Source organism: Schistocerca piceifrons, chromosome X (genome assembly GCF_021461385.2).
Source record: "Schistocerca piceifrons isolate TAMUIC-IGC-003096 chromosome X, iqSchPice1.1, whole genome shotgun sequence".
NCBI classification, from domain to species: Eukaryota; Metazoa; Arthropoda; class Insecta; order Orthoptera; family Acrididae; genus Schistocerca; species Schistocerca piceifrons.
The window spans coordinates 401071735-401099235 of NC_060149.1; the positions used below are offsets into that span (position 1 = coordinate 401071735).

General features: G+C 37.2%; 1 protein-coding gene across 2 annotated transcripts in view; it reads left to right on the plus strand.

The window, feature by feature from the left end:
* The first annotated feature begins 1278 nt into the window (after positions 1–1278).
* The window catches only part of LOC124721754, a 171376-nt gene continuing 145153 nt past the window's right edge, over positions 1279–27501 (plus strand). The window contains exons 1-2 of one of the 2 annotated variants that reach the window (XM_047246856.1): positions 1279–1642; positions 7649–7705. The gene's annotated coding sequence lies outside the window, so the exon portion shown is untranslated. The remainder of the gene's footprint in view (positions 1643–7648; positions 7706–27501) is intronic. The other variant, XM_047246857.1, reaches the window with a different exon arrangement.

Sequence of the window (27501 nt, forward strand, 5' to 3'; positions counted from 1 at the left end):
TTAATTGTTCATACAGTTGGAAAAGTAACATGCCACATGATCTATACAAATACTGCAGATCGCCCTCATTCTGGCACAAGTCAGGAATATGTAAACAATAAATGTTCGCATAAGCCTACTTGTGTCTTTTGACCGTCAGGTTGGAGAAAATTGGTATAATCATCAGTTTCCTTGCATTGGTTTTCATATATATATTTGTGTCTTATTTAAACCATTCGCTGGAGCACCATATCGTCTTCTTATTCAAACATTGTGCCGTCCACACGCAACGATCTGTCTGCGCAAATGTCTGCGCACATCACATCTGCGCAGACAGATCGTTGCGTGTGGACAGAAGATTTGCATCAACCTGAGGTGTGTGCAAACCCGGAAGTTGGAGTTGGAGGTTTGAGCGAAACCTCTCAAATCTGTGGGTTCAAACCACACTTGCGCAGACGAGTTGTAGCGTGTGGACAGGAGATCGCCGCAAATCTGGCGCGAAACAGCTGTTTGCTCAGACCAGTGTTTGAATTTGTGCGCACAGGCCATTAAAATGGCTGATAACTCGTCAGTGTTCTCGAGAGTTTGTTAGTGAATTCATTGAAATACGTAGAAACCACCCATGTTTGTGGAAGATTAAAGTAAAGGATATAGTGACCGAGACAAAAAGACAGCACCATACAATGCTCTAATTGAAAAATTGCGGGCAGTTGACGCCTCGGCAAACAGAGAAATAGTAATAAAAAAAATTCGTTGCGAACTGTTTACCGAAAAGAGTAATCCAAAGTTCAGAAATCTAGAAGATCTGGTGTAGGAGTAGATCTAGTATACCAGCCAACGTTATAGTATTTTGATCTGCTTGGCTTTCCTAAGGTTCGCCCTGCAAATCTCGCAGTAAATTTGTGTGAGAAAACTGCTTTCGCTTTAGCAGCCACTGTCTACACCATTCTGACCGCTTTCTCTGTTTCCTGCGGTTGGTCTGAATGTTTTTTGCAACACAAGTTGCGAACACAGACCACAACAGAACTTCCTCCATTTTTATATTTCAGAATAACTGAATTAAATTTTTGACGTTTACGGGGAGCGTAGTCGCTTGCCACTGATTTCTTTTCTACACCGACAGATGGTGGGTGAGTACTAGATTGGGGTTTGTGTCGTGTGAACACACCACACTTGCAGCGATCTTTTGCATGTACAGACATCTGCGCCGATGTCTGCGCAGACAGATCGTTGCGTGTGGAGTCGAATTCGTGATCTGTGGAACAAGTGGTATGTAATGTTTATAGGTATTCCCACTAGCGTCACATCACGGTATACACGAACGCCTACTTCGAAAGCGAGGTCAAATTGACATACATGTTGGATTGCGCACAGGCTTGTTTTACAAATCCGAGGATAGCTACGACCGAATTTGACAAATAAGTTTGGCGATCGTGTAGCCACCTGACACCTGTAGTGACTGTGCGGCGTGCGCTGGCAATTCGTGTTATCGATTAGACACCTCAGAGACCTCTAGTTTCAGTTTGTAGTACTTTGGTCTGTTCTGAGGGTGTCTATCATCAATAAATTCTGAAGTTTGTTTTGTACATATGTGTGTTGTTACGAATTGTGGTCATTGTAGTGGAGTGAAAATGAAGCCGTTACGGGTAACTAGTTTTGTTCGGTATGTATATCAAACCAAAAGCATTTCTCCTTGTTTTTCTATTTTTAAAGCTGATTCAACTAAGTGTCAGGATTTTTATTGTGAATCTTGGTTGATGTACGTATTTTTGACTGATTTTTGTCCATGTACACGTTTTAGGAACAAATAAAATTTTATGTGAGAAATGGGTTAAATTTATAATATTTCGAGAATGAAGTAATTTTTTAATGTAGATTTTTTGTCTTTATTTCGTCTTTATTTCTGCTGTTACATCCGAAACCATGGAATAATAGATATTCCATTATTATCAGAAGGAAAACAGTGTTATGAAATTATAGTATTTAATTACTGTAACCGCTCTGCGAGAAAATTTGATAACGGGGGAAATATTGATTGACACTGTATGCTGGTGTTTCGCACGACTTAATGGAACTCGGTAATATTAAAACGTTTACACATTTTTTGATGACTTTGTATGATGTTGTAGATAAGCCCCTTAGGAATTATGCAGCAAACAGCCTGTAAATGATATACCGAGGAAGCAAACTTTGGTCTAAATTATGAATAGAAGCAACGAACATCTTTTATTCTTAAGTCACATATGAAGAGTACAGTAAAGGAACATGGTTTGTCCATATTATGAAATTGTTCAGGGAGCAATTTTAAAGTTTGAAACCGAACTTCATGGATAGGAATGGACAAAATTAATGAATACAATTGTCATTTGGAAAGACATGTTGTATACATTTAATTTAATATAAAGTAATTCCTTAGAAATTTAAGTTGTGGTTTTATTGGCATAGTAAATTAGTGTCCTGCAGTAGAAGGAAAAAAGACGTGTATAGCAGAACTCAGGATATTGGTAGTAAAACTGTATATCTTTCATAAACATTATGTGTCAGATTAGTTTGTAATTAAAAACAATGTTTGAAACAATAAAAATATTTATTGATAAGCAGGCTCTCTATGCTAGTTTAACTTCATGTGATAAAGTGGTAAAAAGAATAAAATGTAATATCACCTTGTCCCAACATTCACTATCATCACCACCACCACTATTACTTCTATTATATTGTTATCAGCATTATATAAAAATATTCTAAAAATATTTTGTTATAGGCCTACTGTATTTTTATTTTAGCTCTGTGAGCTGGGGATGAATATTCTCCAGAGGGCTGCTCTTGAAGTCGCTGTGAGACCCTCCGCACTGATAAAATCCAAGCTCCTTTATATGTTATTCAATGTTGAATGAGACAAGGATGATTTTTATAATGACTGCCATCTGATGGACCGTGTTGGGAAAAGGTGTTTCCTCAAATATTTATTTTTCGGAAATGACCCCCAATTTTGTATCATATCTTGACTCACCCAGACAATATCAAGAACCTTGGGTTTAAATTGAACTTATGATCCACACCCACTCCATTTGAACTTATGCTACTGCTTATATGTTAATCAGTTTCATATTCTTATTACACGCCATAAAAACGTGTCCTCTAATAGGTGTAGTTACTTTCACTGTCTCCAAAAGTTGCAGTTCACTCATAGGATAATTAAGATATCTTGGTACAGTGTAATTCTTGTTCTGGCTTGAGCATGAATCACAAAAACGTCAATATGTTTGACTTTGTTGTGCAGTAATTCTGTCAGAAAGTGAATTAAAAAGGAAACAACTTTATTGGCCTCTTTTCTTCCAATGTCTTCAGTGTAAGTGTAGAACACTGAAGCTGCATTTGAAGGCTGATGAATATTGACAGAGGAAACAGACATCTGCCTTTTGGAATAGATGTTATTAGTACTTAATGTTTGCTAAGCATATGTTGTTTTGGTATTCAGTGCAGATTGCTTCTGCTTCATTATAATTTTGGCATTTTAAATGAGAATTTCTGTTTCTGAAATAAAAAATTCCAGCTTTTAATTTGTGTACTTTCTAGTCAATGGTGATCTTATTAATATTTTTTTCAAGACTTGTTTCTTCATGTCATGATCTAAATTTTCAGATAACATTGCATTCAGCACTTCCATCTTAGCAGTGTACTTATCGCAGGTTGAGCATGTATCATTCCTTAATACCCAAAGCTATGTTGAATTTGTTGTTGAATGCTGTTATATACATTTCATATGAAATGTCAGAATTCGGGCATTTTTCCTGGATCAGTTTATGGAATTTTTCCCCCCCAAAGTTCCTCAGAAAGATACAATTTCTTGGTCTTGTCTTTACTGTAATGAGTTGAACTACTCTTAAATGAATTAATGTGATCATAAACTGCCATTCCTACTTCTTCCTTAATTTTCTGTATACTACTTCCATGCTTACCCATTCCGGCATGTAGGGACTTGCCCAGTTTCAAAAATTTCTTAACTGTCATTAATTGTCACCATGTTACTCCACATACTGCCATAATGACTTTTCTTTGTACAAGAATTTCATGCACAGTGTCGTCACCTTTCACTCTTACTCTGTAGCTGAAATCACACTCTCTAAGCTTTGCTTTATCTTCATTCTTCCTTGATCACCTTTTCTGAAGTAGAGGTATTGTAATGATGCCTTTCAGATACAATGGTTGTTCATTTCAGTGTACCATATCACAAAATTTTCATATAATATTTGAAGTTTCTTCAGCACTTACTACCTCAAAAGACTTTTAACTTACAGTTGCGGTCTTCTCCTAGTTCGTGTGACTAAACCCTTAATTTCTTCATGACTTACTCATTAGCCCCCATAACTGCCTTTTCCTAACACTGTTAGAATCTGAAGGTTACTCATAATTTAAAATATATAACTATTAAAACCGAAATGAGTAACACCTGCATTACTAAACAGTATGTCTCAAATTAAAGCTTTCACTAGTATCAACAACACACAATAAAAGAAAATTCTCTGTTTCTTGCTTCAACTGTGTTTGCCAATCCATAAGGAATCTACAACTTAATACATGACACTGGACAAAGCACATTTATTTCCTGTAGCGAGAGACATTAGCTCGTTCTTTCCCTGCATGCATAACCTAAAATAGATTGTAAGACGTAGACTATTCATATTATCACATTGATCGATTAACGTTATTAAGCAACACAGAATCCTGTGTGTCATGGCGTACATAATTCATTTTTGGAAAAAAAAGTGGACAAAGCACATTATTTTCCTATACTCCTCACATCACATCATTTCTGCAGTTATCCAGTGTGTCGTCTGACAGGGAAGCAACAGCAAAAATTATTTATATGAAGTATGTAATTAACAACATCACACACTTTTTAATAAAGTGGCAGACCTGTATCAGTGTGCAAATATATATGTTGCTTAGGGTGTATAATCAGTTAGGTATAAACATAATGTTCAACTCTTTCTAATGTATATCTAATTTTTTTTTGTAGTTATGAGAATATACAGCGTACAGTTGCAGGTTAGCTTTATCGTTTACCTAGGTTTCAACGTTAGTAATAACGTCTTCTTCAGAACCTGCAAAAAGTTAGTATTATAATGTGCTATTAAATTATATTAGATATGGTCATCCCACAGGTTGCAAAGTGTAGTACTTGCATGAAATATTATTTAAATGTTTGCCTAAAACAATCCATGTCCTAAGTCAACTTTATAAAACTGATGCATAACCATAAACTTTTGTCACTTGTATTAAACAAGCTGTAGCAAATTCACTTTAAGCCCATTGTATGGGCCTTGTCATGTGACTAGAGACTGCGGACCACGAGGGCTTCGCGGTCTGCCTCACAGAGTGCGGCGCGCATGCGTGAGACGTGTAGAATCAAACTCTGAAGAAGACGTTATTACTAATGTTGAAACCTAGGTAAACGATAAAGTTAACCTGCAACTGTACGCTGTATATTCTCATATAAACAATATCAGTTGCTGTCGCTGCATAAAAATGTTAAAAAAATTTTTTTTGTAGTCTTTACTTTTACTTTGCTACTTCTGTGTCATAATTGTGAACTTGACTTGGCAGTGTTAATGATGCAGTAGAAATACCATGACTCAACTAAGCTAGGCTTACAAAATTTCCAGTGAAATTCCTTCCTTCTATGGAAGTTGTTGAATGTGGCACACAGTCAATCTACTATTTGAATTGATATCCAAATGCATATGATTTACTGCCTTGACAAGAAGATACCATACAGCATTGTTCCGAGGCCGGCTCTTTGTTGGCTGTAATCAGTGTTAGAATCCATATTTCTAACAGTGCTGTAGTGCATAGTAGGGCAGAAAGAGAACAGAACACGTCAATATATTTTGTTTATCTCTACATTATTTTTTTGTGGTGTAGCTCAAGGTATAGGTTAGGTTGAAAGCTGACTATTTGGTTCTGAATTGGTGAAGCCAACTAATGTGCACACAATATTGTGGTTGTTGTGTGATGGTGATCTATGGGATATCTCTGTTTCCTTGCACCTAGCTGCATCTCCTTGGAGCTTTCTCCTAATCTGACTGTTATATAATTATGTGACTTTTGTGTACCTGAGTGCAGGTAACAAGGATAATATTATTTGCTTTTTATGTCATCTCATAAAAAGTTGCTACCTGTGAGAGGAATCTGTAATATGCATGAATATGTGGCAAGAATTTAGTGGAGGATATTGATGCAAATTTATAAATTGTCTGATTTGTGTGTAGACCTATTTAAATGATTGTAAATATTCACCATTGTGGAAACAGGACATGTAATTTTTCACCATTGGGGAAACAGGTCAGTAATTTATACTTGTTCTCTAACTTTTTTTCATAAGTATGCAACATGACATATTTCACCCACTCTCATAGAATGAACCGCTGTGTAATGCTGAATACCATCTACACCTACACTCCATGAGCCACCTTATGGTTTGTGGTGCAGGGTACTTTGTGCGTTAGTATCACTTCCCCCTTCTTATATTCCAGGTGCAAATGGTAAGCCTCTTTGAGGGCTCGAATCTCTCTTACTTTATCTTAGTGGTCTTTTTGTGAGATGTACATAAGTGGAAGCACTATATTTGTGGACTCTTTAAAAAACATATGCTCTCTTAAATCACATCATGATGCAGAACAATTCTCATGTGGAGTCTGTCACTGGAGGTAGCTGAGCATATTTGAAATGCTTTTGCACTTACTTAATGAAACATGCTGCTCTTTGGATTTTCTCTATTTTCTTCTATCAATCCTACCTGGCACAGCTCGCAGACTGATAGGCAATATTCAAATATAGGTCGAGCAAGTGTTATCTAAGCTACTTCCTTTATGGATGGATAGTATTCCCTGTGGATTCTTCTACTGAATTTCAGTCTCTGGTCTGCCTTACCCACAGTCAATTTTTTGCAGTCGTTCCACTTCAAATTCCTCCATATGCATACTCTGTAGATATTTTATGGAAGTAACGTCTTCCAGTCATTGTTTTGCAGTTGTGTAACTCTGTACCAAGTTTCAATCCTCGGCAGATCTTCCTGCATTTTTATATGATTTTTTAGAGTTGCAACTTCTCTGGATGCAACAGCATCATCCATAAAAATCCTCATGGAACTTCTGATGTTATATGCTAGGTCATTTATATGTATAGCAGAAAGTAATGGTCCTGTAACACTCCCTTGACGCATGCTCGAAGTTACTTTTATATCTGAAGGCTTCTCTTTGTTGAGGACGACATGCCATGTTCTGTTTGCTGGTAGTTCTTTAACCTAATCACACAGCTGGTCTGATTTTTGTACGGTTGTGTTTCATTCATTAGGAGGCAGTGCAGATCTGTTTCGAATACCTTCCAAAAGTCGAGGAACACATCATTTACCTGAGTGCCTGTATCTACTTCTTTCTGGATGTCATGAATAAATAGAGTGTGCTGGGTGTGTCACCATCGTTGTTTTTGGACCCATTCTTGATTCCTACAGAGAAGATTTTTGGTATCCAGAATTGTTATACTACACAAGTGTGAAATGTTCAAAAATTCTATGACAGACCAACATCAAAGACATAGGCATACAGTTTTGTGCATGTCTGACAACCCTTTTTGAAAACAGGAATGACCTATGCTTTTTTTTTTACAGTCATTAGGAATGCTTCACTCGTCCAGATACCTGCTGTACATGACTGCTAGAAGAGGGGTGAGTTCTTTAGCATACACTACATAGAATCGAATTGGTGTCCCGCCAGGTCTAGTGACCTATCCTCTGTTTAGCGATTTCAGTTGCTTTTCTATCTCTTGGTCACTTATTTCAATATCTGTCAGTTTGCCATTCGTGTGACAATTTAAAGGAGGAACTACAGTGTAGTTCTCCTCTGTGAAACAGTTTTTGAAAAATACATTACAACCTGGTCTGTGTTATCTACCATTTCAATCCCATTATGGTCACAGAGTGTCTGGATAGATGGCTTTGATCTGTATTCTGATTTAACATTAGACAAAATTGGTTGATAAAATTTTGCTTTCGAATTCGTTGACCGCATCACACGTGGCCATCATTTTGCCAATTTTGGCATTGTTTGGTTTTTGTGTGTCTATGAGGCTGTGACTACATTTAAATTTGCAGTGTAGTTCTCTTTGCTTTGGTAGCAGCTTTCAAACATGGTTGTCAAACCATGGTGGGCCTTTCCCATCCCTCACAACTTTGCTCAGAACATACCAGTCTAAAGCTTATTGTATAGTGCTTTTGAATTTTGTCGATTGATGCTTAACACTGTTAGTGCTGGAGATGAAATTTTCATGCTGACCATTCAGGTAATGTGAAATCTGTTTCTTGTGCAAGTAGAAAGATCTTTTTATCTTCCTTTATATTCCTTGTTACAGCCGTATTCAGTGATGTTGCAGTGGCCTTATGATCTTTGATTCCCTGCTGTACACTGAGTCAAAAAGTTTGTGTCTGTTAAGTAGGTCTAAAATATTACCATCACTAGTTGATTAACTGCTCAAGATAATAGTCAGATATTGCACTTAGAACATATTCACACAATTCCCCTTCCTTACTTCCTGCCCTGGTAATAAAAATTATCTGGAAACCTTATTTGGATCCTACAATTGGGTCTTAGTAGTTAACTTTCCAACGCTGGTGGATAAAGACAGTAGGACCCTAATTAATTACGTTTTCTTTGATGAAGCTCAGAGCTAGAAAATAACTGTTTACCCAGTAACAAATTCTCTCTTTCATCATGATGCACAGTGAGTTAGGATAAATAACATAGTGCCTTACAATATGGATACTCTTCAGTGGAAATCCTTTCGAATAATTAATAACTCCAGTACAAATGTTTTTAAGAATAGTTTACAGATGACATGGGATATAATTTATTGTGAACCAAATGCTAATATAAAATTTAATCTATTCCATGAAAATTCATATCATTATTTGAAAATAGCTTTTTGCATAAGCTAATCAGGAAGGACGCCAAACAGCCATGTAAAAAAAACCATGGCTCACTATAAGGATTAAAGTCTTGTGAAAGGAAGAGGGAAATGCATCTTTGGCAAGAACGATTCAGACTCCTGCAATAGTTGGACACTACAAAAAGTACTCAGAATTACTAAGAAAGGTTATTAAAAAAAATTGAGGAACGTGTACTTCATGTCAGAAATCAGTACTTCTGACAGCAGACTTAAAGCTGTGTGGATAGTGAAATAAGAGACAGGGCAACCAGCTACAGAACAAGACATCACTATTGAACTGAGTGGAGGGGTTATAAATGAAGAGTCCCAGATATCAAATGTATCTAATAATCATTTCTTGAATGTAGCAGAAAGCATAGGGACAAATAGTTCAAGAGCAAAACGACAGCAGTATGTTGAAAATGTAACTTTCATGAAATCTAATCATATAAATATATCACCAACTTGTCCGCCCCAATAGCTGAACGGTAAGCATGTTAGAATGCCACACATGGGGGCCCTGTTTCGATTCCTGGCTGGGGTGGGAGATTTTCTCCCCTCGGGGACTGGATGTTGTGTTTTCCTCATCGTCATTTCATCCCCATTGTTGACATGCAAGTCGCCTAATGTGGCGTCGCCCTCAATAAGACTTGCACTTAGCAGCCGAACTTCCCGTCTGGGAACTCCCGGCCACTGACACCATACGATCATTTCCATTTCCATCACCAACTTCTTCTTCTGGAGGGGGGAAAAAAATAAGAGAGAGAGAGGGCGGGGGGTGCTCATTTTGTTTTGATGGTGTTTCCAATTGAGTACAAAATATTTGTTCTCATGTAATAAGCCCAGTCTTACCTGAAATATATAACACATCACTTTTTCCAGAGAGACTGAAATATAGAGTTGTTAACCCCCCCCCCCCCCCCCCTTTTTAAGAAAGGTGATAAGAGAGAGATCTCGATAACTGGTGACCTGTTTCATTGCTGACATCATTCTCCAAAATTTTTGGGATGATGATGTACACTCCTGGAAATGGAAAAAAGAACACATTGACACCGGTGTGTCAGACCCACCATACTTGCTCCGGACACTGCGAGAGGGCTGTACAAGCAATGATCACACGCATGGCACAGCGGGCACACCAGGAACCGCGGTGTTGGCCGTCGAATGGCGCTAGCTGCGCAGCATTTGTGCACCGCCGCCGTCAGTGTCAGCCAGTTTGCCGTGGCATACGGAGCTCCATCGCAGTCTTTAACACTGGTAGCATGCCGCGACAGCGTGGACGTGAACCGTATGTGCAGTTGACGGACTTTGAGCGAGGGCGTATAGTGGGCATGCGGGAGGCCGGGTGGACGTACCGCCGAATTGCTCAACACGTGGGGCGTGAGGTCTCCACAGTACATCGATGTTGTCGCCAGTGGTCGGCGGAAGGTGCACGTGCCCGTCGACCTGGGACCGGACGCAGCGACGCACGGATGCACGCCAAGACCGTAGGATCCTACGCAGTGCCGTAGGGGACCGCACCGCCACTTCCCAGCAAATTAGGGACACTGTTGCTCCTGGGGTATCGGCGAGGACCATTCGCAACCGTCTCCATGAAGCTGGGCTACGGTCCCGCACACCGTTAGGCCGTCTTCCGCTCACGCCGCAACATCGTGCAGCCCGCCTCCAGTGGTGTCGCGACAGGCGTGAATGGAGGGACGAATGGAGACGTGTCGTCTTCAGCGATGAGAGTCGCTTCTGCCTTGGTGCCAATGATGGTCGTATGCGTGTTTGGCGCCGTGCAGGTGAGCACCACAATCAGGACTGCATACGACCGAGGCACACAGGGCCAATACCTGGCATCATGGTGTGGGGAGCGATCTCCTACACTGGCCGTACACCACTGGTGATCGTCGAGGGGACACTGAATAGTGCACGGTACATCCAAACCGTCATCGAACCCATCGTTCTACCATTCCTAGACCGGCAAGGGAACTTGCTGTTCCAACAGGACAATGCACGTCCGCATGTATCCCGTGCCACCCAACGTGCTCTAGAAGGTGTAAGTCAACTACCCTGACCAGCAAGATCTCTGGATCTGTCCCCCATTGAGCATGTTTGGGACTGGATGAAGCGTCGTCTCACGCGGTCTGCACGTCCAACACGAACGCTGGTCCAACTGAGGCGCCAGGTGGAAATGGCATGGCAAGCCGTTCCACAGGACTACATCCAGCATCTCTACGATCGTCTCCATGGGAGAATAGCAGCCTGCATTGCTGCGAAAGGTGGATATACACTGTACTAGTGTCGACATTGTGCATGCTCTGTTGCCTGTGTCTATGTGCCTGTGGTTCTGTCAGTGTGATCATGTGATGTATCTGACCCCAGGAATGTGTCAATAAAGTTTCCCCTTCCTGGGACAATGAATTCACGGTGTTCTTATTTCAATTTCCAGGAGTGTATTTTAGAATAGTATCTCAGCTTAGCAACAATAGTATCTTAGCAAATCACAGTTTGGGCTCCAGAAGAGTTGCTCTACTGAGAATGCCAGTTACGCTTTTATTTACCAGATCTTACAAATACTAAATAATAAAATAGCACCAGTTAGTATTTTCTGCAACCTATCAAAGGCATTTTACTGCGTGAATCACAGTATTCTCCTAGATAAATTGACATTTTATGGGATTGATGGTATAGCCAACCACTGGATTATTCATTATGCTGCATTTCTAGAAAGCTGGGCAATCCCGTTGAGGTCCACTGGATAATGTCGTATCTAACCAAAATAATGCGGAAAGTTGTACTTAGTAATTCAAGCAATATAGTCTAGGGATATAATTCTGACTGGGGAAAAAAATTACGTATGTTGTTTCCCAAGGTTCAGTCTTAGGCCCACTCTGTTCCTCAGATAGGCCTATATAAACAATCTTCCATCTACTATACAGAAGCAGAATTACACTGGTGTCCAAAATTAAAGCAACAAACCACTATTTACCTGTCCTGTGTCTAATTCGCGATATAATGATACAATCCTTCAACAGATGTCCATGTGATCATGTTCTGCATGGAGGATGGGAGGATCATGATCACAGAATCATCTGAGCCTCAGGTTTAAGCCTTCCACTCAGCTCCAAACCGGAGGACTGCAATTAGTTCTGGGAACAGGGCTACAAAACAGTAGTTCTGCTTCCATCTCGTGAGTGAGGCCTAACTGTCTTCACCCTCTCACCTCAGTTGAATCGGGGAGGGAGAGAGAGAGAGAGAGAGAGAGAGAGAGAGAGAGAGAGAGAGAGAGAGAGAGAGAGAGATGTTAAATGCTATGGGATTCACGTTAACTTCTTACTTCAGTAGAGGAAATATGGAGGAAGGAGGAGGTGCCACATTTGTCAGAAACTGTCTTTATTTCAAGAATATTGATATTAACAAATTTTGCTCAGAGCAGCACTTACAAGCTTGTACAACAGTAGTAAAATTTCATAATGAGCCTTTTATAATAGTAGGTATATACAGATCACCTTTAGGAAATTTTAACTCTGTTGTCCCATCTCACAGTAAAAACCAAGGAAATAGTAATTGCTGGTGATTTGAATGTGGATTTATTAAAAAAACTGTCTCTGTGAACAATTATTGGAATCAGCAACACTATCACTCAATTTATTTTTATTTTATTTATTTACATGTCAAGTTCCATAGGACCAAATTGAGGAGCAAATCTCCAAGTTCACAGAACATGTCAGTACTTGGAATTACAACATAAAAAGTAATAACAGATAAAAATAAAATGTTTATGAACCCAAAAAAGTCAAGCCATAAGTTTAAGTAAAAGCAATCAACAATACAACAAGAATCAGCTTAGTTTTTCAAGGAACTCCTCGACAGAATAGAAGGAAAGTCTTCAGTTTAAATTTGAAAGCGTGTGGTTACTGCTAAGATTTTTGAATTCGAGCGGTAGCTTATTGAAAATTGATGCAGCAGTATTCTGCACACCTTGACTCATGAACAGGGGTCGACAAGAGGTTCGTTAACTTACACCACTTGTTGCCCGAACCTCCCGTTTCTGAGCCAAAAATATCCTTTTAGAAATGGAAGAGTTACTGCAAAGTATAATACCGTATGATGTAAGCGAATGAAAATAAGCAAAGTAGACAAATTTAAATTTTTGTGTCAAACAATCACTCAGTTCAGATACCATTCGAATACTAAAAATGGCAGCATTAAGTCTTTCAATAAGATCCTGAATGTGGGCTTTCCACAACAGTTTATTATCTATCTGAACACCTAGAAATCTGAACTGTTCAGTTTCACTAATCATATGCCCATTCTGTGAAATTAAAACTTCAGGTTTTGTTGAATTGTTTGTTCGAAACTGTAAAAACTGAGTCTTACTGTGATTTAGTGTTAGTTTATTTTCTACAAGCCACGAACTTTGGTCATGAACTGCACTATTTGAAACCGGGCCAATGTTGCACACAACATCCTTTACTACCAAGCTAGTGTCATCTGCAAACAGAAATATTTCAGAGTTACCTGTAATACTAGAGTGCATATTATTTATATAAATAAGGAACAGTCGGCCCCAACACTGATCCCTGGGGCACCCCCCACTTGACTGTACCCCACTCAGACCCCACATCACAGCCATTCTCATCATTGTGAATAATGATCTTTTGCTGTTTGTTGCTACAGTAAGAGGTGAACCAGTTGTGAGCTACTCCCCGTATTCCATAATGGTCCAACTTCTGGAGCGATATTTTGTGATCAACACAATCAAATGCCTTAGTTAAATCAAAAAATATGCATATCGTTGTAAACCTTTTGTTTAACCCATCCAGTACCTCACAGAGAAAAGAGAATATAGCATTTTCAGTTGTTAAACGACTTTTAAAGCAGAACTGTTCAATTTGATAGCAAATCGTGTGATACAAAATTATCAATTATCCTTACAGACACAGCCTTTTCAATAACTTTAGCAAGCACTGATGGCATAGAAATAGGTCTAAAATTGTCTGCATTGTCCTTTTCTCCCTTTTTATATAGGGGATTTATTACTGAGTACTTTAATTGTTCAGGAAACTGACAGATGTTAATGGAAAAATTACAAATATGACTAAGTACAGGGCTAACATATGCAGCACAGCACTTTAATATTCTGATAGGCACTTCTTCATGTCCATGAGAGTCCTTAGTCTTCAGTGATTTACTTATTGACTCAATCTCCCCTTTGTCTGTATCACAGAGGAGTATTTCAGACATCAGTCTTTGAAAGGCATTTGCCAAGAGAGTTACATGATTCCCTGTAGAAACTAAATTTTTATTTTATTCACCAGCAATGCTCAGAAAATGATTATAAAATACTGTACATATATCTGATTTATAGGTGACAGACATATTTTTACTATGAACTGACTTTATATCGTCGACCTTGTGCTGCTAACCAGACACTTCCTTCCCAACTGGCCATATGGTTTTAATTTTTTGATTGTGACTACTTCTAACATTTTGATTCAATTCCCACTTTGTTCTATATGATATCCTTATCCCACTAGTCAGCCACTCAGGCTGCCTATTACTGCTAGTACCCTGTTTAGAATGTTCTAATAGAAAGCAACTCTCAAAGAGCATGAGAAATGTGTTATGGAAAGCATTGTATTTATCGTCTATGTTATCGGCACTATAAACATCCTGCCACTCTTGTTCCTTGACAAGGTTTAAAAAATCCTCTATTGTTGTTGGATTAACTTCCCTATATAGTTTGTAATTATATGTGACACTTGTTTGAGTACAAAAGCCTTTTAGTGTTAAAATTTGTGCATCATGGTCTGAAAGGCCAGTCATCCTTTTACTAACAGAATGCCCATCTAGTAATGAAGAGCTGGCCGGAGTGGCCGTGTGGTTCTAGGCGCTGCAGTCTGGAGCCGAGCGACTGCTATGGTCGCAGGTTCGAATCCTGCCTCGGGCATGGATGTGTGTGATGTCCTTAGGTTAGTTAGGTTTAATTGGTTCTAAAGTTCTAGGCGACTGATGATCTCAGAAGTTAAGTCGCATAGTGCTCAGAGCCATTTGAACCATTAGTAATGAAGAATGAATAAAAATATTGTCTATGGCTGTGCTACTGTTCCCGTGCACCCTAGTTGAAAAAATACAGTCTACATCAGATCATATGAATTTAGGAGATCTACCAGCATCCTTTTTCTTTCACCATCATATACAAAATTTGTATTGAAGTCACCACATATGACTAATTTCTGGTACGTTGTACAAAGTGAATCAAGAACCCTCTCTAGCTTGAGCAGAAATGCTCAGAAGTCAGAGTTAGGGGACCTACAAACAACAACAATTAGAAGTTTAGTTTCACAACATTCATACATCTGTTCAGTGCAATGCCGTGATACATCTAAGAACTAAAATGGAATACTGTTTTTTTTACGTACATAGCCACTCCCCCATCCCGCAAGGAACTGCATGAAAAACAGCCAGCTAATCTGTATCATGGTAAAGGAAGCCTCTGAATTGTCAGATTATTTAAGTGGTGCTCTGATATACCAATAATTTCAGAGTCAACATCTATTAGCAGTTCACTAACTTTATTTGTATTACCTCTTATATTCTGGTGAAATATGCTAATTGCTTCTCTACTTGGAAACATGATGTCCTCTGAAGGTGAGCCTTTAGTTAGAGGGACTTCCTTTAAGCAGGTATACCTATCACCTGACTTCAGTCTAAAAAAGGCACAGCTCTAAACCTAACTACTAAATGAATTTTTCCATCAGTGAACCCACCACCATCACCCATTACCCTGTCACCTATAAGCTTTGCCAGCCTCCCTTTTCCATACCTATTGAGGTGCAGGCCATGCGTAGTGAAACCCGATCTACTGATAGACCCAACTGGCACCATTGAAATGTTCCTCCTGTGAACTTTGCAACCAGGATATGTAAATGCTCTAAGACTGCAATCGATAATATCTTTGTAGACAAATCTAGGGAAAAAGTCATAACACAAAGCCAATAGTAAATGGACTATCTGATCATGGCATGCAGCATCTTGTGTTAAATGTGGAAACTTGTTAGTATAAAAAATCTGTTAAATCTGAGTACAGAAGGGTAATAAATCAGTCAATGATTGAAAAATTCAGGAAGTTGCTCAAAGACATGAACTGGATAGATGTTTACAGTACTTCTGACTCAAATGGGAAATACAAAGCATTTATTAATAAAGTTTTCATTTTTGAAAATTGTTTTCAAAGGTAACTCAAATGAAACAAAAGTAAATAATAATAATAATAATAATAATAATAATAATAATAATAATAATAATAATAATAATAATTCTACTCACAATTGGAAAGCCCCTGGAAAAGATAAAATAGCAAATTTCTGGCTAAAGAAGTTCACCTCAACACATTCACATCTAACTAAATTATTTAAGTTACATTGGAGACCCATACACATTCCCTGATACACTTACACATGGAATAACTTATCTGAAACCTAAAGATCAAGCAGACACAGCAAACCCAGCTAAATATCGCCCCATAACATGCCTACCAACAATATACAAAATATTAACTTCAGTCATTACACAGAAATTAATGACACATACAACACAGAACAAAATTATAAATGAAGAACAAAAAGGCTGTTGCGAAGGAGCACGAGGATGTAAAGAGCAACTAATAATAGATGCAGAGGTGACATATCAAGCTAAAACTAAACAACGGTCGCTACACTACACATACATTGATTACCAAAAAGCTTTTGATAGTGTACCCCACTCATGGTTACTACAAATATTGGAAATATACAAAGTAGATCCTAAATTGATACAGTTCCTAAACATAGTAATGAAAAATTGGAAAACCACACTTAATATCCAAACAAATTCAAATAATATCACATCACAGCCAATACAGATTAAGCGTAGAATATACCAAGGAGACTCATTAAGTCCTTTCTGGTTCTGCCTTGCCCTGAACCCACTATCTAACATGCTAAATAATACAAATTATGGATACAATATTACTGGAACATACCCACACAAAATCACACATTTGCTATACATGGATGATCTAAAACTACTGGCAGCAACAAATCAACAACTCAACCAATTACTAAAGATAACAGAAGTATTCAGCAATGATATAAATATGGCTTTTGGAACAGACAAATGTAAGAAAAATAGCATTGTCAAGGGAAAACACAGTAAACAAGATTACATATTGGATAACCACAGCGACTGCATAGAAGCGATGGAAAAAACAGATGCCTATAACTATCTAGGATACAGACAAAAAATTGGAATAGATAATACTAATATTAAAGAAGAACTAAAAGAAAAATATAGACAAAGACTAACAAAAATACTGAAAACAGAATTGACAGCAAGAAACAAGACAAAAGCTATAAATACTTATGCTATACCAATATTGACCTACTCATTTGGAGTAGTGAAATGGAGTAACACAGACCTAGAAGCACTCAATACACTTACACGATCACAATGCCACAAATATAGAATACATCACATACATTCAGCAACAGAAAGATTCACATTAAGCAGAAAGGAAGGAGGAAGGGGATTTATTGATATAAAAAACCTACATTATGGACAGGTAGACAATTTAAGAGAATTCTTTCTAGAACGAGCAGATACTAGCAAAATACACAAAGCAATCACTCATATAAATACATCGGCTACACCACTGCAATTTCATAACCACTTCTACAACCCTTTAGATCACATAACATCAACAGATATGAAGAAAGTAAATTGGAAAAAGAAAACACTACATTGCAAGCACCCGTATCATCTAACACAGCCACACATCGATCAAGACGCATCCAACACATGGCTAAGAAAAGGCAATATATACAGTGAGACAGAAGGATTCATGATTGCAATACAGGATCAAAGAATAAACACCAGATATTAGAGCAAGCATATTATTAAAGATCCAAATACCACAACAGATAAATGCAGACTTTGCAAACAACAAATAGAAACAGTAGATCACATCACAAGCGGATGTACAATACTAGCAAAAACAGAATACCCCAGAAGACATGACAATGTAGCAAAAATAATACATCAACAGCTTGCCTTACAACATAAACTTATAAAACAACACGTTCCCACACACAAGTATGCACCACAAAATGTACTGGAGAATGATGAATACAAATTATACTGGAACCAGGACCATTATAACAGATAAAACAACACCACACAACAAACCTGACATCATACTCACCAATAAAAAGAAGAAATTAACACAACTAATCGAAATATCCATACCCAATACAACAAACATACAAAAGAAAACAGGAGATAAAACTGAAAAATACATCCAACTGGCTGAGGAAGTCAAGGACATGTGGCATCAGGATAAAGTTGACATTATACCAATTATACTATCAACTACAGGAGTCATACCACACAATATCCACCAGCACATCAATGCAATACAGCTACATCCAAACTTATATATACAACTACAGAAATCCGTAATTATTGATACATGTTCAATTACCCGAAAGTTCCTAAATGCAATATAACATATACCGTACAGTTAAAAGGAAGTCACGCTTGATCAAGGTCTGCGTCACTTTCCATTTTTGACCAGACATAACATCTGAGAAAAGAAAGAAATAATAATAAATCATGGATTACACAAGGAATAAAGATATCATGTGGTACGAAAAGGAGACTGTATCTGCTATCTAGGAACATCTCTTATGTTAGTATTATAATGCATTACAAAGTATACTGCAAAATATTGAAGCAAGTGGTCCAGAAATTGAAGCAGCTTTATTATGAGAAAAAGATATGTACATTGGACAACAAAGTAAAAACAGTAGGGGGTATAGTGAAGACAGAGACAGTTAGGGCCAAAAAGGAAGAGGAACAAATAGCTCTAAAAATAAATGAGACTTTGGTAACAAGTGCATGTAGTGTTACAAACCTCTTAAACAGGTACTTCATTTCTGTTACTGACAGCTTGTGGTTATCAGGTTCAGCGAACAGTGCAATGAACTATCTGAGATCAGTCTTTAAAAACAACTTGAGTAATATGGAAATCACACTCACATCTCCCAAAGAAATAGCATCCATCATAAAATCCTTAACATCTAAGTATTCTAGTAGGTATGATAACATATCAACAAAGTTAATCAAAGAGTACTCATGCAGGTTGAGGTCTATCTTAAGTTATTTGTGTAATCAATGTCTTATCAGTGGAACATTTCCAGACTGGGTAAAGGATGCTGAAGTTAACCCTCTTTACAAAAAGGGGATAGAGATACCATCAAACTATTTACCAATTTCACTTTTGCTAGCTTTGTCAAAAATATTTGGAAAGGTTGTGTTCAAGCATCTCCTTAAGCATCTGACTACAAATAGTATATTGTCCAAGTCACAGTTTGGGTTTCTTAAGGGTTCTGACACAGAGGAAGCTACTTACACTTACTGTGAGAATGTACTTAATTCATTAGATAATTAATGAGAGTCTACTGGCATTTACTGTGACCTGTCAAAAGCCTTTAATTGTGTGAACCACAGCATTCTCTTAAGTAAATTAGAGCATTATAATATCACTGACAATGTTGTGAAATGGTTTGAGTCTTATCTAACTAACGGGAAACTAAGGGTGTCATCGTGAAATACCTGTGCAGTAAGCAGTCAGTCTTCATCTGATTGGGAATTAATTATGTGTGGTGTTCATCAGGGTTCCATTTTGGGCCCATTGCTTTTTCTTGAGTATATTAATGACCTCTCGCCTGTTACGTTGCCAGATGCTAAGTTTGTTTTGTTTGCAGATGATACAAACGTTGCAATAAGTAGCAAGTCAAGTCCAGATTTAGAAATAGTTGCTAATCAAATTTTCACTGACATTAAAAAATGGTTTAAAGCTAAATCACTGTCATTAAACTTTGAAAAGACCCATTATATGTAAGACATTTCCTTCCAGCATGTGTATAACATATGAAGACATGCAGATTGAAGAGGTTGACAGTGCTAAATTTCTGGGGCTACAACTCGATAACATATTCAAATGGGAGGGGCATACCACAAAATGCTTAAGTGCCTAAAGAAGTCTGTATTTGCAGTGAGAATTATGTCAGATGTAGGAGATGTAAATATAATTTAAAAAAAATTGCATACTTTGCTTACTTTCATTCCATTATGTCATGCAGGATCATATTCTGGGGTAGCCCCTCAAACCAAACAATAGTTTTTAGCATCCAAAAGCATGTAATAAGGATCGTTTGTGGTGTAAATTCAAGAACATCATGTAGAAACCTGTTCAAGGAACTTTGTATTCTAACCTCTGCTTCTTAGTGTATTTATTTCTGAATGAAATTTGTTGCAAGTAATATGTATCTGTTTCCAATAGTTCAACACATAATATCAGTACTAGGAATAAGAATAATCTACATAAAGACCTAAAATTACTTCATAAAGACCTAAAATTACTTACCTTGGTCCAAAAAGGGGTCCAATGTTCAGGAACAGACAATTTCAATAAATTGCCAGTAACCATTAAAAACTTAGTTTCAGATAAAGCACAATTTAAATACAGTTTGCAAGACTTTTTGATGGACAACTCCTTCTACGCTCTAGATGAATATCTTAACAGGTACTGATAGACCAGCTTAAGTAAAAATGTCTGATAGATTTCAGTTTTGACAGTACCTGGTTACAAGTCAAAATTAGGTATTTTGTCTATGATAAATTTATTAATGGGGCATAACAATGTTTCATTCTCACAGCATATTAATTTCGTAAATAGTAGCAGTTCCAGTTTACTGTAATGTATTCACCTATTTTGACAACTTCTGACAAGTGATTAGGCTAGTAAGTATTATATTCAAACGTTTTATGTTTTTTATGTTATAATTTCTGACATGTTCCGCACCCATGAGAATCATCTCATTTTTTTTGGTCTATTTAGCGAAAACTGTATCTAGTTTAAGAGAGGGGTGGGGGGGACTCTCAGATTGACAGGTTGTCAGACAATTCTCACTGTTGAATCAGTGTTACTCCTCAAGTATGAAATGTAGCATATTCTGCAGTTATGTCATGTATCAACTGTGCATAAGTCATTGATGGAGCACCTATTTTGCCAGTAATGTCTGTCTCAGATGATGTAAATTTTTAGCGCCGTATGCTAAAAATTTTGTTTCATTTACTTGATACTAAATTTAGACTACTTTCTTTGGCTTATGGAAGGATGGAATAATTTTTTCCTATCACTTTCTTGGATCGTATCACTAGACATTACTTCAATATTTTCGTTTCACAGAACAAAACAAGAACAAAAATCAATCTCAACAGCAAATACCAGTCTTTAGCCAACAACACATGGGCCTGTAAACCACTCATATAGGTTACCTGAAAATTATCAGAAAAAGTTACATGAAGTCTGCATTCTGTTTGCTGATATCTCAGTTTCCGCTAGCTGAAAGGTTCTTAATAAATGACGGTATGAGACAGTGAGAAAATTTTTCTCATATTACGTATACTGTGTACATCAATACCCTGCAAGCCATCTGTTGGTGTGTAGCAGAGTACTACTGATGCCACGGATTCCTTCCCCCTCCCCCCTTCCCTGTTCCACTCTCCAGTGTTGTGTAGGAAGAGTGAATGTTGGTAAGCATCTGTATTAGCTCTAATTTCTTGAATTTTCTCATTGTGATCATTTCGCGAGACCTTTGTGGGAAGAAGCAATATGTTGTCTGACTCTTGCTAGAAAGTACTCTCTCGAAATTTCAATAGTAAACATGTTTGTTATGCACAATGCATCTGCCATTTGAGTTTGTTGAGCATCTTTGCACTGTCCTTGGAACTTCTCTGTCTCTTCTGTCATTTGTACCAGATAATGGTCGCAGATTGATGAATAATACTCAGGAGTCAGTCAAACAATCGCTTTGTAAGCCATTTCTTCAGTGAATTACTACATTTTGTTAAGATTCTTCCTGTGAATCTCAATCTAGTATCTCAGTCGCTTGTAAGTGACTTCATTAGTGAATTACTTACATTTTGATTTGATCCATTATAAATGGTTTTTGAAAGCCTGCGACTGTAGGAACAATAGGTTTGTTTATTAATAAGTAAATCTTCTGCTACCAGTCACAATTTTTCTCTAAACGTGTCGTGCAAAAAGTAAAATCTATTGTTTCTACAGTCGCAGGCTTTCAAAAACCATTTATAATAATTAAATCAGATTGTTAGTGCCAAGCCAGTCAATGAAAGCTAAATACAAAAACCTCAAAATGAAAGTACTGAAAACAGTTGCACACATAAGATTCAACAAGCACTGTCAACAACTGGGCATAATTCCGAAATACATAAAAGTGAAAATATGTTCTAGCAGCAGCATAGCAAAACTTATAAAACACAAAGCAGAAAAACTCTGGCAGAAAACCGAAATAAGGCAGTTACACAAGAAGAAGGACTTAGCAAACAGAAAGCTACTTACATGCAGATAGAAGCAGCAAACAACATGGAATCCACAGTTTATGACAGCATTTGCAGACACATCCAAGACATAGTCGACAAGGAGTACTTGACCATTTGCAACACACATAACAAGAAACTACAGACCTTGACATCCAAACAAGATAAGAGATCCAACCTTGAGATAACTGACAAAAGCATACACACATTTTACAGCAGAATGGTGAACAACACAGACATAAAGTTCAACCAAAGAGAAAACGATCTACTCCAAAAAGGACTAAAATACAATGTAAAGCCTAACCTCAACAACCAAACACTGAAACAGGTTATAGCTCCAACTAAAAGTGCAGCAGATGATGCAAAATTAAATTCAAATACAAAAGCAGCAATAGGTCACAAAGTAAGCAAGCTTCTTGAGAAAGAAATGAATAAAGATAAGTTTAAATCTAAATATACAATAAATGATTCAAAAACTTTAAAATCTATAAATAATAAACTGGAAAAACAACCAGTCCATAGTTGTAAAGTCAGACAAAAGTAATACATTAGTTGTGATGAAAGAAAAAGAATACATAGACAAAACAAATGAATTTTTTGCTACTAATAATATTCAGCATATTGAAAAAGACCCAACCAAACAATTTCAAAGAAAGTTAAGGAACAATTAAAGAACACACATGTCCTGTTGACAGAAACTGAAAAGAAATACCTTACATGTATGAATCCAAAAGCACCACGCCTAAGAGCACAGCCAAAAATACACAAAAAATGGAAACCCGATACGTCCCGTGGTCAACTCTGTAAATAGCCCGGCATACAAACTGTCACAAAAACTGAATAACATACTGATGAAAAATTATACATATGAAACAACATACTCCATAAAAAGCAGCACGATTCTAGCTAAAGAACTAAGAACCAGAAAACTCCCCCAAGATGCACAGTTTATATCACTTGACATCACCAATCTTTATTCAAACATACCCATAAAAGAAGCTCCAATAGTAATACAAAAGAACCTTATGCAACACAAGAAACTTTCATACACAGAGATTGTTGAATTTATGGAACTCCTTCAGTTATCCCTAAGGTACAACTACATTACCTTTAATGACAACATTTATAAACAACCAGATGGCCTAGCAATGGGATCATGTATATCCGGTACCATAGCTGACATATACATAAATCACGTAGAACAAAAATTATTTGACAGCCAAAAACCTTGCCTAAAGAAAATAGAATGTTATAGGAGATATGTAGATGACACACTGCTGTTAGTGAAAGGGGATACCAAAGATATCACAGACATTCTAAATCATTTCAATAATCTAAACGAGAAAATTAAATTTACAGTGGAACATGAGCAGAATAAAAGTATCAACTTTCTAGACCTAAATATTACAAGACACAACAACACATGCACATTCAAAATTTATAGGAAAAACACAATGACTGACACCACAATCCCTGCAACCTCATGTCACCCAAATATCCATAAACAGGCAGCATACAGGTCTATGCTGCATAGGGCAACAAAAATACCATTGAACCAAGAAAATATGCAACAAGAAATAAACACAGATTGCAGTTGCCAATGGTTACAATGCTTCCATGGTTGACACAATCTTAGACAAAGTGAAGAAAAACCCAGGTACGAACTGTACCACAGAAGAAAAAGAGAAAAACAAATGTATATCTAGTATCCCATACATAGGCAATGTATCACAGAAGATTGCAAATGTTTTCAAAAATCACAGGGTAAAAATTGGGTTTTCTGCATCTAATAAACTACAACAAAAACTAATACATAATATAAAGTGTAATCATGATCCATATTCAGACTCTGGAATGTACAAGGTAACATGCCAGGACTGCCCCTAGTTCTACATAGGACAAACAGGCAGAAATTTCAACACCAGGTACACAGAGCACATTAGAGCATACACACACAACACACACACTACATCAGCAATAGCAACACACACACATAATACAGGACACCCATTTGGAAAAATAGAGCAAAATGTCAAAGTACTCCACTGACTACATAAAGGACACAAAATGGATTTACTTGAAGAACTGGAGATATATTCACATTACAGAAAATGTGAAGATAAAATATTAAATGAAAAACTTGAAAGTGAATCAGTGAATTTCTTCAGATGTTTCGATAATATACTTAAATAAAAAAAAAGTAAAACATAGAAATAAGCACAATTGTAAAATAAATATATGTAATTTATGAGCCAAATTATTAAGATAAATAACCTCTGTACAAAAACATATAATCCGTGGAAGACCTATAATGTTATCTCTGTGGACTACCTGTAAGAAGATCTTCGTAACTGTTTTGTTTACATAAGATATTTTCTATGTGTAAAGTGTACAACAAGTTATGTGTGATGTTTAGTGTGTGTGAGACTCTGCACAAATGGACCATTAGAAAACTGTAAGTACAAATTCTTCTAAATTTCGCCAATAACTTCACAAAAAGAATTGATACCCAACTAAAAAATTCACGTGTCTCATATATATTGTAGAAATGTCAACAAAATGAAGCAGAGTCACACACACTGACAACATCAAAAGAAATAGCTTAATACACACAAAAAACGCACTTGAAAATGGGAATTATTTCTCGAAACGCGTCGTGCGAAAAGTAAAATAAAGAAAAATCGTGACTGGTAGCAGAAGATTTACTTACTAATAAACAAACCTACTTACATTTTCTTAAAAGTCTTCCTGTGAATCTCGGTATAGCATCTACTTTACCTATTATTTCTTTTTTGTGGTCACTCCACTTAAGGGTACTCTGGATAGATACGTCTAGATATTTTACAGTATTTACTGTTCCCAGGAAATTGTCATCAGTAGCATATTGTACAATAGTGGACTTCTTTTCCTATGTATGCAGACTATGTTACATTTATTTACGTTCATGGTCAGCTGCCAGACCCTGTGCCATTCATCAATCTGCTATAAGTCCTTAGGTGATTTGTTACTGTCTTCTACCATTGCTACCTTCTTACGGACAACCACATCATCTGTGAACAGCTTCCAACACATTCTCCTAAATCATTAATATACATTGGAAACGGCATGGTCCTCTCATGCTTCCTTGGGATACTCCCAATATTATACCTGTCGATTTTGTTCCACCAAGAGCAATGTGTTGAGTTCTATCTGCAAGAAATCTTAAATCCAGTCTCAAATCTGGTGTGATACTTGGTAAACTCATATTTGTTTCACTATATGGCATTGTGAGACAGTGTGAAATGCCTTCCTGAGGTCAAGGAACATGACATCAACTTGATCAACAGTGTTTGCAGCGCTGTGGATCTCGTGGAGAAAGAGAGAATGTTGAGTTTTACAAGATCTCTGTTTGCAGAATCCATGTTGATTTTTGTAGAGGGGATTTCCATTTTCCAAAACATCATAATACATGAGCATAAAACATGCTCCACAATTCTCCAACATATTGATGTTATAAATGTAGGCTTATAATTATGTGCACCTGGCCTATGATCCTTCTTAAAAATGCTAATTTTTTTCCAGTTGCTAGGTACCCTCTTTTTGCGCCAGCGACCCACAATAAAGTGCTGCTAGAAGGGGAGCAAGTTCTTACGCGTAGCCTGTGTGGAATGTTACAGGTATCTCATTCCACTACAAAGCAATTGTGGTTGTTTTTTTTTATTCTGTGATCGGTCATCTCAATATCTGCCATTTTGATGTTTGTACAATGATTGAAAGGAGTGGCTGTATTACGATCTTCCATAGTGAAACATTTTTGTGAGACAGAATTCAGAATTTCAGCCTTCTCTCTGTCATTTTCTGTTTTCCTACCATTATGGGCACAGAGTGACTGAATAGATGATTTTGTAATGCTTATTGAATTTATGTAAAATGAAAACCTCCAACAGTTTTTAGTCAGATTGTTTGACAAAATTTTACTTTCAGAGTCATTGAACATTTCTATCATTGATCTCCTTATGCTAAATTTCAGTTCGTTCAACTTTTGTTTGTCAGCTAGGTTTTAATTTCTCTTGAATCCATGATGAAGTTTTCTTTGTTTACATAAGAGTTTTCTGACACAGCTATTAAACCCCTATGGGTCTTTCTCCCTCCCTTAAGACCTTGCTTGGAACATACTTGTCTAAGGCATATTGAAGGATGCTTTTGAATTTTTTCGGTTTTTGCTCCACACCTTCACCCTCAGCACTGAATATTTGATGCTGACTACTCAGATACTCTGCAGCTTGTATCTTGTCACTCTTGCTAAGCAAAAATGTTTTCCTACATTTCTTAACATTCTTTGTAATATCCATAATCATAGATGCTATCACAGCCTAAGGCTGATCTTTGATAGTCTCCACTATGTTAATGATTCGAGAAGTTCAAGTCTGTTTGTTGCTAGGAAGTCTTAAGACATTATCTTTACGAGTTAGTTCTCTAAGTATCTCCTCAAACTAATTTTCAGACAAGACATTCTGAATAATGTTACAAGAATTCCTGTCTCTGGCACCAGTTTTGATAACATGACTCAGTTCCATTGAAATGTCCATTTATGATCAGTTATGTTTGATGAAACACACTAAACAGTAAAGCCCATAAGGTTGTTAATTTTCCCTCAGCATTTGCCATCATTCAGATTCGAAAATCCTTCTAAAGTTCTGTCAATAATAGTTCCTGTCATACTAAACATCAGCTGGTTTAGTCAGAGGTAGCTTTGCTCATCCGTAAAGCGGCAAGTCTCATGCTCCACCCACCATAGATTTTTTTTATACAGACAGCAAACAAAAACTGAGGAATACCAAAAAGAATGTGGCAGTAATACCATATAGTTTTTCTATATTTTCATAAATTAACACAAAAGTTCAGATTCGTGGACTACTAGCATAGTCTCACTTGCAAATACGTAAGTCTTTTCCGTATACAGCCATCCGAATCTTGCGTTCACCACCCATAACAAAGGTTACGGTTATGCACTCGTTGCTTCCATCACAAAGTGTTCACAGTGACTGACTGCTGAGGACTGATTCCTCTGTGTGTAATGGTGTCGCTTTTATCATTCAGTGCGGACAGCACTCGACTTTCCACTGT